Genomic DNA, 11,691 nt, shown 5'->3' with positions numbered 1-11,691 from the left:
TTAAAGGATTCAAGGAATCTGGAGGGATTTCAGTGTGTAAAGGGCGCCAGTCTAAGCTGGATGACCGAGCTTTCTGATCCCTCACACGGGACTGCATCAATAATCGTCACTCTTCTATAAGCGATATAACCACATGGGCTCAGGATGACTCTGGCTCACCTGTGTCAGGCACTACAATACATAGTTACATCCATAAATGCTGCTTAAAACTGTGCTGTGCCAAAAGGAAGCCCTATGTCAACAGTATCCAGAAGTTGACTGCTCCAGGCTCGGAGGCATCTGGAATGGACCATCACACAGTGGAAACGTGCACTGTGGTCAGACCAATCAGTGTTTCAGGTCTTCTTTTTTTTAAGGGAATGGACACCATGTGCTCAGGACCAAGGGCAAAAAGGACCATCCAGACTGTTACCAGCAACTGGGGTTATGTCAGTGCCCTTGGAAAAGGTCACTTCCACTTCTGTGATGGTTCCATTAATGCTGAACAATACACAGAGACTTTGGAGCAACATCTGCTGCCTTCAAGATGACATCTTTTCCAGGGACACCCATGCATATTTCAACAAGACAATGCAAACCTCATAGTGCCACATTACCAAGGCCTGCCTGTGGAGGAAAAGGGTGTGAGTACTGGACTGGCCTGCCTGCAGTCCCCACCTGTCCCCAGTACAGAATGTGTGGCACATTTGGAAATACAAATTGCATCAACGAAGACCGTTGGACATCTTAAGACTTGTTTTCAGGTTGCAGGAAGAATGGGACAGAATGACACTTGACACACTTAATCACTTGGTGTCCTTAGTCCATAAACATCCTTTAAGCCTTTAAGTGTTGTGAAAAGGAACGGCAGCATCATATCGTGGTAAACGCTTTACAGTCCCAACTTTTTTTGGAATGTGTTGCAGCGTTGTTTTCAGTGTAACACAAAAATGTTTCGGGCTCGTTCACTATTTCGGTTTGAGTCATGTTACACTTTTTCCAAACTTTCCCAAAAAATAATTCAAGCACAGTTTGGCCACTTGTCTTTTAACAGGATTGAGTTCGATATTTGAGGCTGCCAGTAAGATGCCCTAATTCTCATAATAGTCTTTGATGTATTGCCTTCTACCTGCCTCATCCATAACACCTGCTGGATACCCGCTGGCCTCCTGTTTCCCTTTGAGAAAAGTACTGATGTAACCTTTAAAGAGAGAGGCGCTCTGTTCTTTGAAATGCCACACTTTGCTAATTTCAGCAAGTCTGTATCCTTTCTCCAGAGCTTTTACAAACTCCAGGGTGACCCACACACTGGACAGCGCCCTTTCTTCATCTGTGTGAGGGCATGGGCCATCCTGCAGATTCACTTCTGCACAGTGTGAAGTTGAGCTTCCCTCTTTGTAAGGTAGCACTGGAAAAAACAGGTCCCTGGGTGGATATACTTTAGCCTTAATGAACCTGAAATAAGGTTCTACAGGCTGAAAATCCCTGAATATGATTTCGGGGTAACCCACGGGGTACGGACATGTGTAATTTACATAAGGGTACAGGGACGTCAAGTCCATGTATCTGACCGTCTCATGCTCACTGGCTGAATACCTCAGAGTCACGGGGCAGTGCGCCCTCCGTACAAAGCGTCTCATGGGGATAACGGCTCAGGGGCTTTATAGCTTTTTAGGAAAGCTTTCACACCCTCATGAGATTTTTTCATTTCGACCCAACGGTACTCTTTCATGTCCACGAGGCTCAGACCGTACACACTCTGCAATTTTGCCAGTCTGTCTCGTGTATCTTCCTACATTTCCTCAAAGGTTTTCCCCGACAAAGGGTGAATTCTGTGGCCTGGAAAACATTTCAAACATCTGTGTTAAAAACAACCCAAGAATTCAAACAATCCTGTTTTTCAGGCAGGGGCGGACTTTGGATGTAACATTTATGCTACTCGGCTGACTCATCATCGATGATGCCCTCGCAGATGTAACAATTTGAGTAGGGGCACTTGTGAGGCTTTGCCTGTTTAGTCAGCGGAGTGTAATACAATCTGGAGCATTTTAGACATTTTTTATGGATTTGGAATAGGCTGGCGTGCGTGGAGGAGCACCGGCAGTTGCATTGGTCACACACCACACTCTCTGCGGGGGGTGTTTGCATCCCTGCGCAGTCTGCATCAAAACACAGTGGTTGCATATATATTTTGAGCCTATGAACAAACGCTTTTGGATTTTTTTACCCCATAATTGTTTTCATAGAGGAACACATATAACGTTTCATCTTTTGGAGCACTCGAGGTTTGAAATATATTCAAATGTTCTTTGCCTGTTCTGTAAAACACTACAATTTTACATTGGGTGATGTTAGGATTGGATTTCAGGAGTTAAAGTTATTTTTCTACTTATCATCAGTATTATTTTGCTTTTATAATGGAAAAGTTCAGTATGACTATTTGTCTGTGTTTCATTAACAGCTCCATGTATCAGTATTAACCTGGCTCTTATGCATGCATTATAGTTATAATATTCAGCTGAGTCAACTTGTAGTATTTCTTCTTGGTGAAATGTGCATAAATTGATTGCAGAGATAAGTGTCATCCTGAAAACTATAGATAAGATGCTAACCACATGTCTACTTTCAGAAATGCCTGAAAATACCAACACACACACACACACGCTGCTTATTCGAACATTCTAGAAGATTTGCATGAATCTTGTAGAATCTTGTATGAACCTTGTGTCCAGTTCATGTTGTAAGTGTAGAGCCAACAGATTAGAAGATAATATGAGTTCATATCTGTATGAACCTTGTGTCCAGTTCATGTTGTGAGTGTTGAGTCAACAGATTAGAAGATAATATGAGTTTCCACTCATGTACAGGGCAGTCCCAGCCCGAGAAGATAAATGTGAATTACTTCCTATTATCAGTGCTCTTGGAGACTTGTCATCTCATAGAGCCCAGCGCTGTAATAACTCTGCATTTAACCAGAAGAAAATAAATCTACATAAAGCTGATTCCTGTTTCCTGAGTGTTATTTATTGGGGCCTTCAGATAAAAGAACCGGTTGTAGTTAAAAGTGACTTCTTCAAATTTTTGTACGTCTGTAAAACCCACAGGCATCTGCTTGGTTAGACTGGCCTGTCTCTGAAACTCACGAGCTCTCCTCAGGGTCTCTGAGTCTGTCATTTCAGGGAAAATGAGATGCGCGAGGCTGATGGCAAAACAGAGCTGATTATCTTTATTTTCAACGATGTAAAGAAATCTCTGCTTCTTTTTAAAAATCTCATAGTCTGTTTTATTCAACAAACGCTTGCCACCGTCTATGGGATTTCTCACGACCTGAATCACCAGCTCCAAACTATCATCTGTTAGCACGGATAAGTTGGATTGGATCATTCTGTCTAATAAGTCTTGGAATTGGGTTAAGTCTATGCCGTCAGAGAGAGATGCAATGATGGACGCATTTGTTCTAAGCATATCACCCCTTAATTCAAGCTGAATAAGATCGCCCTCGTGACACTGGTTTAGAGCCTGATGAACAAGGTCAGACACGTTTCCCATAACGTTACCGTAAAAGTTTCCATAATTAACTTCGTCCATTTGATCGATATTTAACAACCGCCTTATTTCAAAGTTGTTGAATCTATCCCTAGTGACAACTGTGGTTTCAGGGAATGTTTGATCAGATGAGGATCGGGTTTATTTTGAATGTTTTGTGTGGAGGCAGGTATTTGACCAGATCCTTCATTTTGAGAGCTTTCTAAGTGAGCAATTTGTTCATTTTGGTTTACACTATTTTGGTTTTCTGAGTGATCATTTTGTTCATTTTGGTTTTCACTATTTCGGCTTTCTGAGAGCAATTTGTTCATTTTGGTTTTCACTATTTTGGCTTTCTGAGTGAGCATTTGGTTCATTTTGGATTTCATTATTTTGTTTTTCGTTAGAACCCCAGCCTCTTTGCTGGTGAAAAGTTTGTCTTATTTCCAACAACAGCCTATTTACTGAAGCTTCTAATCTGTCCAAATCTGAAGCATACGCATTAACCCCAACTGGTGGTACAACATCATCAGTACACTCTAGGTATAGACCTTTATTTCCAACAATGTATTTACTGAAGCTTCTAATCTATCAAAAAATCTATCTATCTAATCTATCTGAAACATACGCATTACCCCCCTCTGGTGGCAAAACATTGTCAATAACATTGAGGAATGGTTTATCAACAATCGACTGATTAACGTGTCTAATCAATCAAAATGAACCGCATCAACACTCTCATTCCTGGACACATCATTCACATCATAGTTATCATCATCCATCTTACTTTTTAATCACACTGTTGTTGTAACAAGCAAGAATATCACCCATCACTTGAAAGGATTCACAAAATAACCGGTTGAGATGCATCAGCATGATGTTGGAATGACACCTCGCATCGGGGATGAAGCTTCTGTCATCACGACCGAGGTCTCCTCTTCCAGAACATCTACAGACGTGCGTACGCCTCCTGCTCCTCCTCCGACGAGAGCTGGAATCTGAACGGATAAATATAAACGAGGATTAAAATAGGCTGCTGATGATGAAGAAGGTTTTAAAATAAATGTAGAAACGGCCCACAATAAGCATCTTACCTGATGAAGAATCAGAAGAGGAAGAACGCTGGCATTTTGTGTGACTTGGTCTGCCCAAAGTCCTGCTCAAGCATCATTCCTCAAGCTGCAACAGTGCAGATTCTTCAGGGGTCACTTGTCGGTCCTGATCCGGTTGCTCTGGGTCATCTTGAAGCGGCGCTGTCTGAATTCCTAGTTGTTGTTGCTCCTCATTGCCTTGGAGGCCCCAGCCCTTTTTGATTCAGCTGCTGCTGTTCTTCCGGGTCGGCGTTAGAGCCGGGGTCGCATTGCAGTAATACACAGTCAGGAACTGAGATGGCAAAACGTTATTACAGGAGGTAAGAACCAATATTATAAAAAAAATAGGCATACACATAGGCTTATATGAAATACTCACTTTCCAAAGCCAGGCCAGTTAGGGGTGGTTGACGCTGAATGCCGGCTTCCTTTTAGAAAAGAGAACGCATCTTTTTGTTTTCTGCACCTCTCTTTGCCTTTATATATATTTATTTATTTATTTATTTATTTATTTATTTTACCCGTCATTCTTTAAACTTACCGAATGCCCCACGGTCCTGCCTCGGTGGTGCACCAACCCTTGTTGTTGTTGACGCAAAGTTTGCTCATACACCCTCAAATAGCTGTCTGACCAGTATAAAACAGTTTTTCAGAAAAAAGAAAACGAATATACAAAAGGATAAAAAATGTAGCGGAATATTTACGAACTTATTCTTCAAGACGCACAGAGTTAATGTTGTGATATGCTCACGCTAATGTGTATGAAAATGATCGCATTAACACAGTTTTTTTTAGTAAAACAGAAAATAAACGCATTTCTTTTTCAGAGGCTACCTGGATCCATGCTGATGTACGTGTCTGCACACCCTCAAAACACTCTTTAAACAAGCACTATTTATAATGGAATTTGTGGCTGTTGTCTGTAAGCCTAGTGTTTGTCGTTGATGATGAGACAGCGGTTCTGCTGTCTCTTACAAATACATTGTGACAGAGATCTTGTTACATTTATCTCCAAAAACAGGTGCTATGTCATCATCTATGAATGCAGATGGAAAAACGACATGTCTGAGAGGGGGTAAAACGCTGCATAGCTATGTGAGCGAATGGGGGCCATGGAAAAGCTGTCAAAAACAACTTGTGACTATTGAAACTGATGTGACCTGGGCAGAGGGATGATCTCTTGATTTAAAAGGTAATGTGTTCCCCTTATCTGTTTGGACATCCGTTATAATATACTGTAAGAAGATGTGCTGTCATATTCAGTTCATTGAGCCTTTTCCCCCTCAGACTGCGTTGACACTCTGTGTAGAGATTGCTCCTTTTTGCACAGAAAATAAATGTACAATAACCTTCAGAGTTGGGGTGCGGATTATGGGATCTGGGTCCTTGATTAGGGTTTGACCTTGTTAGGTTTAGATTGGTCAAAATTTGAGTCAGGTGGCCAGGGGTTATGGTTTAGACATTGAGTCCCGAGTGGTTAAGGTTGGGGCCACGGTATCACAGATGGGCCAGAGATGTGGAATGGTTAGGGTCAGGGTAGGGATATGGGTTGGCCTTAGGTAGGGTTGGGGTGTGAGGGTTGAGATTGGGCCTCAAGTTCCAGATGGTTAAGGTTAGGACCAGGGTAATGCAAATAGGTGGCTTAAGGTTTGAGGTTATGTTTAGGGCCAGAGATGTGGAGTGGTTAGTGTCAGGGTAGGGGTATGGATTGGGGTGTGAGGGTTGAGATTTGGCATTAAGTCTTTGATGATTAAGTTTAGGGCCAGGGTAACACGAGTGGGCGGCTTGAGGTTATGTTTAGGGCCAGAGATGTGGAGTGGTTAGTGTCAGGGTAGGGGTATGGGTTAGGGTGTGAGGGTTGAGATTTGGCATTAAGTCTTTGATGGTTAAGTTTAGGGCCAGGGTAACACGAGTGGGCGGCTTGAGGTTATGTTTAGGGCCTGAGATGTCGAGTGGTTAGGGTCAGGGTAGGGGTAGTGGGATAGAGATGGTCCCGGGGGTGTATATTAATTTGTGTTTAGGTTAGAGAGTGCAGTTTATGTTCAATTTTGGTTTTGGTGAAGTATTTTGGTTGTGGGGCATTGTTCTGTTAGGTTTGGTTCTGAGACGTTTGGTACCCTGACTGAGTTGTCTGTTCACCGGAGTGGCCTTAGTTCAGTTGTCAGTTCCATTTTTTCTCACGGTGGGTGTGGCTTTATCTGCTTGCCACATCTCCTCTTGTTAAAGGTCAATCCCACTAAATTTCAACCTGTGCTCAGGTTTAAGGACATCTGCTTTCAATGATAACATAAGAAGGCAGGTCCTGACATGTTAAAGATTAATGTTATATTGTTATGTCCTATTATATCTGTAAAGTTTTCCCATAAGCCTCCTATTTGGTTCGGGGTTTTTTGGCGGGTTCAGAGCTTATGTCTGTTTTGTTTGCTATATAAGATCTTTTATTTGTTTATGTGTAGTTTTTGGCCCCCGGTTGTGGGTGTCTCTATATGTTTATATGCCTATTCTTTTATATGTGTATCCATTCACTTGGTTCCATTTGGGTGCTGGTTCAGTTGAGGTTTGTTTCGGTTCAGTGTTTGAGGTCAGATCTCATTTTAGTCCTGTGTTTATAGTGGTTTTAATTTTATGCTCCCTCGTAGGTGTTTTGAAGTATTCTGTCTAATGGGCTCACCTAGAACTGTTACATTAAGTTTGATGAAAGGTAGTATACACCTTCTGTGTATAAGCACTATGCAAGCATCTCTATAGCTCACAAAGAGCTGTTCTTTGTCCATCTGCACTTTCTCTTTAGAGTGTATATGGGTTCTGAGCTCCACCGATCTCATCAGTAAAGCCCTCAATGTGAATCCAATTCGTCATCTGAAATGAGAAAAGACTCGCCTTATAAATATAATACAGCTCCACCAAGCTGCTGAATTATGAGGCCACCACAGTCTACAGGCACAACAAAATCAACATGTACACTATAATTCAAAGAAGCCAGAACTCACTGCATGTGCCTCAAGCAATACAATTGGCCAGAGCAAATTGTAATCAGAGAATAAGCAGATTTATAAAATTGCAGTTAGATGGTATAACAGGTTTTACCCAAATCCACAGTCATGAATAACCTCATCGCCTATTTGTTAATCAAACTGATAGTCCCTGAAGCCTTCCATGTTTTCAATAATATCCTTGTTCCTTTCTCCTCTGACCGTTTTTTTTAACATCTTTTCACCTTAATCCATTGTCTTCTTTTCTAATTGTCCTTTGAGTCTGGGATTTATAAGCTCAGAATGGAGGTTCAACTTCAGCATGTATCCATCTGTAAGTCCTGCATTGCTTGTGTGGTCTGTAGACCTGTCATCTTCACAGCAGAGTCAACATCCCTCTGTCTGTGTCCTAACCTGTGGCTTATGACCTTCAATAGCCACCCACTGGGACACCCTGGCACTTAAAATAAACCACGGTGACCTTCTGCATTGTTTGCTCACAAAGCTCTGTGCACTGATGTACAGAAACAGTAATCATTCATTACCACATATGACTCACCTGCCTATTATCAGCTAATCTCTACCACTGTGCACGCCAGTGAACCAAATGAGGTAAGAAGCCTTGGGTACTAAAATGAACTGAAATGACTGAATAGTTATCTGAATTAGAAGGACAATATGAATAATTTCCCCTCAAGGCAACTAAAAAGGTTAATATGTACTAACAAATAACCTTTTTGATTCTCAATTAAAATACCTTTAATTTAGAATAACCAAAATGAGGATTTTGCGCTACAATTAATCAAAGCAGGGAAGCAATCCATCTTGTTTTCCTCCAAATGAATCACATTGAAGGCCCTGATGTGTATCTTCTGCCACTGAGTTAACCTAAACAAGAATATCTTGCGCAAATGCATTACTTGAAACCAGGAGCTGATGTGATGTAATGAAGAAGTAAAAAGTGCAGATCCTTCACGGTTTGGGTCAGGCCCAAGTATATCTTAAGGCTATAGCATAATATTTCAAAAAAAGCAACATCTAGCACTGTGCAGCAGGCTTTATCGTCCAGCATCAGTGGCCGACCTCACTGATGCCATTGTAGATGAACTGGATCAAATTGACCTTGGTTGTAGCAAATGGGCTGTAAGCCTGGTCACACTTTTGAAATGCATTATACTCAACAGACTCAATGCAGTATGCAATGACAGTGTAAAAATAAAATACTAACGCTCTTATCACAAGATAAAGTACTGTCTGAAGGCCATGACATGCTAACCCCTGGACATAGGAACACAGCTCAACCTCTCACACTAAGATGGCATATTTGAAACATACAGTCAGGGAAAAAATTATTTGAACCCCAGCTGATTTTGTAAGTTTGCCCACTAACAAAGAAATGATCAGTCTACAATTTCAATGGTAGGTTTATTTGAATCACCCGTGAGGAGCTTGGAGTAGAGCCGCTGCTCCTCCACATCAAGCGGAACCAGTTGAGGTGGCTCGGGCACCTGTTTAGGATGCCTCATTGATGCCTCCCTGGGGAGGTATTCCGGGCATGTCCTACCGGGAGAAGGCCTCGGGGCAGACCCAGGACATGTTGGAGAGACTATGTTTCTCAGCTGGCCTGGGAATGCCTTGGGGTTCCTCCTGAGGAGCTAGAGGAGGTGTGTGGGGAGAGGGAAGTCTGGGAGGCTCTGCTCAGGCTGCTGCCCCCGTGACCCAGTTTCGGATAAAGCAGACGAAGATGGATGGATGGGTGAGTGAGGACCTCACTCGGACACTTAACACCACACAGCTGGTCAAGAAGGCCCAACAGCGGCTGTACTTCCTGAGGAGCCTGAGGAGGTTTGGCATGTTGCCTAGGATCCTCAGCAACTTCTACAGCTGCATCATTGAGAACATCTTGACCAGCTGCACTACTGCTATGGACCACAAGTGCCTGCAGAGAGTGGTAAAGACTGTGGAGAAGATCACCAGGACTCCACTGCCCTCTCTGCAGAGCATTTACCACCGCAGGGTGCGTAGGAAAGCTGCCTCCATCCTCAAAGATCCCACCCACCCCCAGCACGGACTGTTCCCCTCCCCACCCTCTGGCCGGAGGTTCAGAAGTGTGAACTGCAGGACCACTAGACTGAAAAACTCTTTCTTTCCCTCTGCCATCAGACTCCTAAACAACGGAGGAGTTTATTACCAGGAAATACGTCATATGCTGTCGACCTGTACTGTTTACACTCAGTTTGCACATGCATAATTGCACATTGACTGTTGACTGCTGCACATGCTGCTCCCATGGAGCATACATTTAGTGGGTTATATTACCACAGTAGTTAATTCTGCTTAACTGAGACCTGTTGGCCAAGTATATGGACACTTACACTGCCCTCTAGTGGTGTTGGAAGAGTACAACACTCTACACGTAAAATTCCAAATGGCGGAGAAGACAAGAGAAAGTTCGGGTGGGCACTCCAAGCCCAAACATGGACAAGGTAAGAAATCCAATTATATTTCATGGCTAATTTTTGGCGAGATATGCATGAAAGAATTGTAATTTTGTTATAACATGCAAAATTGGTGAAAATAAGTAAAAGTTTTGATAGAGTATGCAGCTAAACATGAATATGTTAGTAAAAAATCAGCAGATGTATATCAGTTTATAGCTAACTCTGGTGCAGTTTTAAAGCTGTACATTGTCCCAGTGAAATAAATTAACAGTTAAATAAATACATATATACATAAATTATTTAACTTTTTTCATGATTTTATTTTCAGAGCGTTATTCTTTGCAAAGCATACTGGAGTTACTCGAGCTAATCGATGGAGACAAGTCAGATTTGGAACATTTGTCTGACAATGATGATGCCATCCTGGATGCAGATTATCAACCCCCACCACAGAAGCAAAGCAGCAGTGAGGATGACAGTAGTGGTGATGAAGACCCCATTCCACAGCCCACAGAGCACAGAAGGGGACGTAAACGTCTCCATGGTAAAAATAATAGTTAGCCAAGACCCAGTGGATATTTGTTTATTTTAGGCAGTTAGGACTTAAGGGTTAGGTGAAGGATATATATAGACACAGCAACATTAGCATTTTTGCCACAAACATTGAATTTACAATACTTGTTGACAGATTCAGGGACAGTTTCAGACTATGATACTGCCAGATCCCACACTGCCAGACGTAGCCACCAAACTCAGCAGATTGAGGCTGATGGCTCAAATGATGGCTCAGAAGAGCCAACACCAGGACCAAGCCCTCAGGAAAAGTCCAATAAAGGTAGGTGTTCACCACAGTGAATTGCTTGTCCATGTAGGCAATATCTGCCAATGAAGCCAAACCCTGTTGGCATAAAGAACTTTGTGCCACAGCAGATGGCATTGTGCTGGACTTTGATCTGTATCAAGGTCGAGATGCACTGCTTGATCAGGTGGAAGAAACAGAGGGTCTTGTAGTATCAGGTGATATCCTGTGGGGGAGGAACCTTGGTGGAAAGGTTAAGTGCGGGAGTGAGGGGGAGAAAAATAAAGTGAACACCAGAGAACAGCACTGAGCGCACGGTCGTCTGTATTATTGAACCCAGCTACATCGATATAAATATATAACAAGACTCGAACATGGTGTCAGAAGTGAGATGCGACGAGTGGCTAGAGGAAAAGTGAAAGCCGAGCCGTGTGAGTTTTTTTTCCTTCTTTTCTTTTTCCTTTTTCCCGAGCGGGGAGCGCACCAAGTTTGGCGCCGAAATGAGTCAGTTTCAAGTTCCGCTGCCAGAAAAGTTCACGTTTAAGGCGGATGACTGGCCAAAATGGATAAAACGCTTTGAAAGATTCCATATAGCCTCTGGTTTGGAAGTACAACCAGATGAAAACCAGGTAAACGCGCTTATCTACTCGATGGGAGAGGAAGCAGAGGACATTCTAGTTTCACTGCATCTACGCCCAGAGGAAGCGATTGACTACAACGCGGTGAAAACAAAGCTGGATGTTCACTTCGTGGCCCGCAGGAATGTAATTTTTGAACGAGCAAAGTTCAACCAAAGGCAGCAAGAGATCGGGGTGACGATCGACAACTTCCACACAGCACTACACTGCCTGGCAGAATACTGTGGCTATATGGGGTCCTACACG

General features: G+C 42.7%; 1 protein-coding gene and 1 long non-coding RNA gene across 9 annotated transcripts in view; both read right to left on the bottom strand.

Moving 5' to 3' along the window:
• nlgn1 (neuroligin 1) overlaps positions 1–11,691 on the bottom strand; it is a 586,564-nt gene that overhangs the window by 253,235 nt on the left and 321,638 nt on the right. The gene's annotated exons all lie outside the window — the stretch shown is intronic.
• Positions 4,155–7,223, bottom strand: LOC109971633 (uncharacterized). Its single transcript, XR_002276582.1, has 4 exons — positions 5,137–7,223; positions 4,975–5,023; positions 4,599–4,887; positions 4,155–4,502 (listed from the first exon to the last, which is right to left on the bottom strand). It is a non-coding gene; the product is annotated as an uncharacterized LOC109971633 (long non-coding RNA).

This window comes from Monopterus albus, unplaced genomic scaffold, assembly GCF_001952655.1.
Source record: "Monopterus albus unplaced genomic scaffold, M_albus_1.0 scaffold230.1, whole genome shotgun sequence".
Lineage (NCBI taxonomy): Eukaryota > Metazoa > Chordata > Actinopteri > Synbranchiformes > Synbranchidae > Monopterus > Monopterus albus.
Note: the sequence above shows the minus strand (reverse complement) of the source record. Positions and strands in the feature narration are given on the sequence as shown.